General features: G+C 38.2%; 1 protein-coding gene and 1 non-coding gene across 6 annotated transcripts in view; one reads left to right on the forward strand and one right to left on the reverse strand.

Annotated features, from left to right (window-relative positions):
* Nucleotides 1–6256, reverse strand: part of LOC100940807 (ligand-dependent corepressor) — a 144939-nt gene that overhangs the window by 88002 nt on the left and 50681 nt on the right. The gene's annotated exons all lie outside the window — the stretch shown is intronic.
* On the forward strand, nt 5081–5197 carry LOC111724336. The gene has a single exon (XR_002772650.1). It is a non-coding gene; the product is annotated as a small nucleolar RNA SNORA66 (small nucleolar RNA).

The raw sequence follows: 6256 nt of genomic DNA on the forward strand, positions 1-6256 counted from the left end.
GTTGTTTGGCGGGTCCGGGCTGGGGATTCGAACCCACCACCTTAGGTGTACGTGGCTGGCGCCTTAGCCGGTTGAGCTATAGGCGCCGAGCCAGGAGAATTGCTTAATCCCAACAGTTTGAGGTTGCTGTGAGCTAATATGCCACGGCACTCTACCAAGGGCAACAAAGTGAGACTCTGTCTGGAAAAAAAAACAAAGAAATTAAAAAGTAAGAGAAAACAATAAAAAGTGTAGAAGAAACATAAGGGTAAATCTTTGTGACTTAGAATATCAACAGATTTTTAGGTATGATACCACAAGCATCAAAGAAAAAATAGATAAAGTTCCTAAAAATTTTAAACTTCTATAAATAAAATATTATAGAAAAGGGAAAGCAACCAAAGAAAAGGAAAAAAAATTTACAATTCATATATCTGATAGAAATCTAGTGTATAAAACATATAAAGAACTCTTACAATGCAACAAAAGATAATTCAATTACAAATGGTCAAAGAATTTGAATAGATATCTCCCTAAAGATTTACAAATGGCACAAAAGCACATGAAAAGACGCTCCAACATCATTAGCCACTATGAAAATGCAAATGAAAACCACAAATAGATACCAATTCACACCCATTAGTATGAGTATTAAAAAATCACAGGAAAAAAAACTGCACGGGTGTGAAGAAATTTGACCCCTCACACATTACCTACCAATTGTAATGTAAAATAGTCCAGGTACTCTGGAAAAGAGTTTGGTAGTTTCTCAAAAGGTAAAACAGAGAATTACCACATGCCTCTCAGCATTCTACTCCTAAATATATACTCAACAGAAATATAAACAGGTGAGGGCTGGACATGGTGGCTCACGCCCATAACCCTAGCACTCTGGGAGGCCAAGGGGGGTGGATTGCCTGAGCTCATGGGTTTGAGATCAACCCAACCAAGATAAAGATCCTCGTCTCTAGAAAAACAGCAGGGCATTGTGGCAGGTGCTTATAGTCCCAGCTACTTGGGAGGCTGATGCAAGAGAATTGCTTCAGCCCAAGAGTTTGAGGTTGCTGTGATCTATGATGCCATGATACAGCTACCTAGGGTGACTCTGTCTCTGTAAGCTATGATCTTACCATCTTGCCATGATACAGCTACCTAGGGTGACTCTGTAAGATTCTGTCTCAAAAAAGAAAGAAAGAAGAACAGGTGTTCAACAAAAAGTTACACAAGAATATTCTTACCATCATTATTCATAATAGCCCCAAAGTGAAAACACTCCCAATGCCCACCAATTGACGAATGGATAAACAAAATGTTAGGATGGGAGCTCACACTGCAGGATGAAAAAGAATTCGACTCTAAGATCAGGATAGGTTTGAAGCAAGAAGTTTATTTTACTTTCCAAGAGGAAGCAGCTTAGGCTTTTATTGCTGTGGAAAGGTAACAGAAGGTGGTTTTGTGTGTGTGTGTGTTTTCTTGCTCTGCTAGGCTGGGTCTATTGGACTTGTCAGGATATGGTTTGGTGAATGTTGGGGAGGGCTACACCCTTTCTGTCTGCTCAACACTTTAAAAGTGCTGTAAAATAAACTCTTAAAGACAAACTTAAGCCTCAGGAGGTTAAGCAAACAAAGGGGCATTGTGATCAGTAATTCTTCCTCTTTTTCTTAATGGTAAATGGCTTACTAACAATGCCATCCTTTCACTATCTAATGAAATATTATTGAGCCATAAAGAGGAATTGGTAAGGACTAAAAATTTGTATCCCCCCCCAAAGTTCTTATGTTAAATAACCCCAATGTGGCTGTTTTTAGAGATGGGGCCTCTAAGGAAGTAATTAAGATGAAAAGGTCCATGGCCTAATAGAATTAGTGTCCTTTTTGGAAAAGACACCATGTAAGAGTACACACAAGTTTGGGCACATTGTCCCCTTCCAAACACAGAGGAAAGCCAGGTGAGGTCAAAGGTGAGGAGGTGCCCACCTACAAGTGAGGAAGAAAGACCTCACCAAAAACCAATACTGCTGGATCTTGATCTGAGACTTCCAGCCTTGAAAACTAAAAGAAAACAAACACCTGTTGTTTAAGTCACCTGGTCTGTGGTATTTTGGTTTTGGCAACCTGAGCTGACTAATAACATGAATAAAGTAAACCTCCTATCATCCAGAACTCAACCAACTGGCATTCTCAAGCAACTGGTAAGTAACTTGACCAATAAATAAATAAAAATCAGAGTTTAAACGTGGCGTGCCCAAGAGAAAAACACAACTAAAATCAAGTGGGGGAGAGGGAGAAAAGAGGGGATTTGGGTGCTCTCACCTAACAAGCGCAAGGGTTTATGGCATACCTCCTAGGCAAGGAAGACAACTACAACTTGGACTTTACCCAACAAACACAAACAATTGTTTGTACCCTCACATTAATCTGAAATTTAAAAAAGTAAAATAAAATAAACTTGGTATGCTATGCCATCAGTAAGCCAATGCTTCATGTATCACTCCCATGGCTCCCATGTTTCTATATAATTGTAAGCATTAATGTGTGTTAAATTGAAATTCGAAAAATATGACAGTGAAGCAGAAAAATGTGTTGGCTGCCATTTAACTAAAACTGTACACTGCATTCACAAACCTGTTTCACAATAGAGTAAAACTGTGTTACAGTAAAACTAATTTTGCTTGTGGTAATGCTTGTGGTGTCATACCTAATTATTTTTGTCTTAATTTGCTTCTAATTAGTGTGTTTAAGTATAAATATCAAGTCAATACAGAAGTTATGGTATAGTCTATAGAATTAATTAGGCTTTTTTTTTTTTTTTGGAGACAGAGTCTCAAGCTGTTGCCCCGGGTAGAGTGCGGTGGCTTTACAGCCCACAGCAACCTCAAACTCTTGGGCTTATAGTTAGGTCTATTTTTAATGTAACTCTCAAGCAACTGAAAACTGTACTTACCCAGAATCTACCAATTCCCACATGCGTAACAAGTAGTTTACCATACCATGGGCATATATGCTAAAAGGGATGGTTGCACTAAATGAAATCCAGACACAAGAGGCCACACGTTGCAAATATAAAATGTCCAGAATAGGCAAATCCAGAGTGACAAAAAGGATATTAGTGGTTGCCAGAGGACAGAGTGAGGAGGAAAGAGGAGTGACTACATAATAGGTATAGGGTATGTTTTCGGGATGATCAAAATGCAATTAGATAATGGTGATGGTTGTACAACATAGTACATGCACTAAAAGCCAATGAATTACATACTTTATAAATGGTTCAACTGGTGAATTTTACTTTGATTCTTTAAAAGAAACGAAATATTGATTAACACAACTTAGATTAAAAGCTTCCTGGATGTAGCTAGTTTCAAATGTTACATACTGTATGATTCCATTTGTGTGAATTCTCCAAAGACCAAAACTATAGCGATAAACAGATAAGAGGTTACCCAAGGTTGTGGGAGAAGTAACTAGAAAAAACAGCATGGAGAATTTTAGGGGGTGATGGAACTATTCTGTATTTCGGTTGTATTGGGCAGATGAGTTTATACATGTTATAGAATTCCTGCAATTATACATAAATTAGTTAAGTTCACTATTAACAAGTAAAATTTTGCTACAAAAAAACCTATTGGTCTATTCTGTACTTGGAAAGGATCCTTGATCATGCTCTATGTGTAACATCAACTACTGGTCATTTAGAATGCATTAATTTGCTGTGTTATGCATATATTCCAAATGTTGATGTATTTCACTGCACAATATCCCACTTCCTCCAAAAAATCACATTTGTTAACATCACTGCTGATCCTATCAGGAAGGTCTCATGCTCTTCAAGGTGGATAGAAATTTTCCAATATTCTAATTTTTTCTTGAAAGCCAAAATGTTATCATTACCAACAACATTTCCTTGAAAGCCAAAATGTTATCATTACCAAATAACATTTTTCTTAAAAGCCAAAATGTTATTATTACCAATAACATTTCCTCCTTAATGCAAAGGTTCACTTCATTCATTTTAAAGAAAATATCGACATAGTTTGTCAGACAGTCCAAGTAAAATGGTGTTCTATAAGTAGCTAATTTAGCTTACAACTCAATCACACAAGTGCTTTGATGCAGATTTTCCATTCCACTACATAGAAGATTAATATATATACCCAAGGGTGATTAAGTAATTTTAATTTTTTTTACTGCCTCATTGTGGGCATTCTTAGGTAAAACTAGCATATTATAACATGAGTCTACAACAATGAAAAACTACAATGACTACCGTTTGGTGTCACTGCCTTGCTGCGTACACCAAAAGTTTTACCCACCATTACACTTTTTATTTTTTTAAGAGACAGAGTCTCACTTTGTTGCCCTCCGTAGAGTGCGTGGCGTCACAGCTCATAGCAACCTCCAACTCTTGGGCTTAGGCGATTCTCTTGCCTCAGCCTCCCGACTAGCTGGGACTACAGGCACCCGCCATAACGCCTGGCTATTTTTGTTGCAGTTTGGCCAGGGCTGGGTTCCAACCCACCACCATAGGTATATGGGGATGACACCCTACTCACTGAGCCACAGGTGCTCCCCCCAACCATTACTCTTAAGAATGTAAGTACAAATGTCAATACAGTGCAAAGTGCAAAGGGCATCTTAATATCATTACGGAAATAGATTTGACCTTGTAGATTCTAAGAGTTGCAGGAACCATAAGCCTGTGGTCCACACTTTTGAGAATCTGAATGATCACAATTTTCTTGCTTGATTGATTAAAGTTAGAATAGTTATATTTTCAAAATACTGTAGCATTACTTTAGTTCTCAGTTTGTTAAGTAAAGAATATAAGGTTATATGATTAGAGTATTCGTTTAAGATAGGAACAATGTGTATTTTCAACTGGAGAAGTGTAAGCAGTAGGATATCTCAATATTTGGTCTAGTAATTAAGTGTAAAGACTCAGGAATGGATTCAGAGTGGAGAGTTTATAGGTAGCGTTAAAGACTAGATCAGGGGTTCTCAAACTGTGTGTCATGACCCATAGGAACTGTATTAAAGGACTGCGGCATTAGGAAGGTTAAGAACTACTGGACTAGATAAACAGTCCATTAAAATCTCATAAACTTGTGCAAACTCAATCACTGTCTCTGCATGATGTGGCAGGTTTGCTAAAGTAATTATGGTGATAGGACTGTATTAGCCTCAGATGTTACTGAGGTTACCCATTCCATCCTAGTACAGGATAAGTTAAAAAAAAAAATCTCATAAAGTTGAATGAGTTAAGTACAAGGTAATACATTTATGGAAAAACAACCAGTATCAGACTTACATGATTAACTATAAGCAATCAGTTAAGTTCTAGATGCCATTGTATTAATATAGTCTTCTCTGAATCTACAATTATAAAGAGTGTCATTATAGCTAAAAAAAAAAAAAACACCAAAGCTATTGCATGTCTTTGGAAGGGTATTATAAATAGCACAGGTTGAATATCCCTAATCCTACAATCTAAAATTCAGAAAGTCTCCTAAATCTGAAACATTTTTAGCACCATCATGATGTTCACAGGAATGTTCACTGGAGCATTTAGGACTTCAGATTAGGAATTTTAATTGGTTAAGTATAATGTAACTATTATTTATTTGTTTATTTATTTATTTTTTGAGACAGAGCCTCAAGCTGTCCCCCTGGGTAGAGTGCCAAGGCATCATAGCTCACAGCAACCTCCAACTCCTGGACTCAAGTGAGTCTCCTGCCTCAGCCTCCCAAGTAGCGGGGACCACATGCGCCCGCCACAACACCTGGCTATTTTTTGGTTGCAGCTGTCATTGTTGTTTTGGTGGGCCTGAGCTAGATTCGAGCCCGACACCTTAGGTGTAGGCCACTTGAGCCACAGGCGCCGAGCCCATAACTATTTCTTAAAAAAAAAATTAAAAAATCAAAAATACTTGGCCTTAGGCATTTCAGATAAGGTATATTCAATCTGTATTCCTATTATGTAGTGATGAACTGATCTTTGAAATGCTGAGCGCAGTTAGACAACAGCAAATAGGACTAGGATGATGTATGAAAAGTCTTTAAAATCACTAATAGGAACATATCACATTAAGAAATATTGGGAGGCGCCTGTGGCTCAATGAGTAGGGCGCCAGCCCCATATACTGAGGGTGGCGGGTTCAAACCCAGCTCCGGCCAAACTGCAACAAAAAATAGCCAGGCGTTGTGGCGGGCACCTGTAGTCCCAGCTACTTGGGAGGCTGAGGCAGAAGAATCGCCTAAGCCCAGGAGTTGGAGGTTGCTGT

This window comes from Otolemur garnettii, unplaced genomic scaffold, assembly GCF_000181295.1.
Source record: "Otolemur garnettii isolate 467f Iridium unplaced genomic scaffold, OtoGar3 scaffold00021, whole genome shotgun sequence".
Taxonomy (NCBI): Eukaryota; Metazoa; Chordata; class Mammalia; order Primates; family Galagidae; genus Otolemur; species Otolemur garnettii.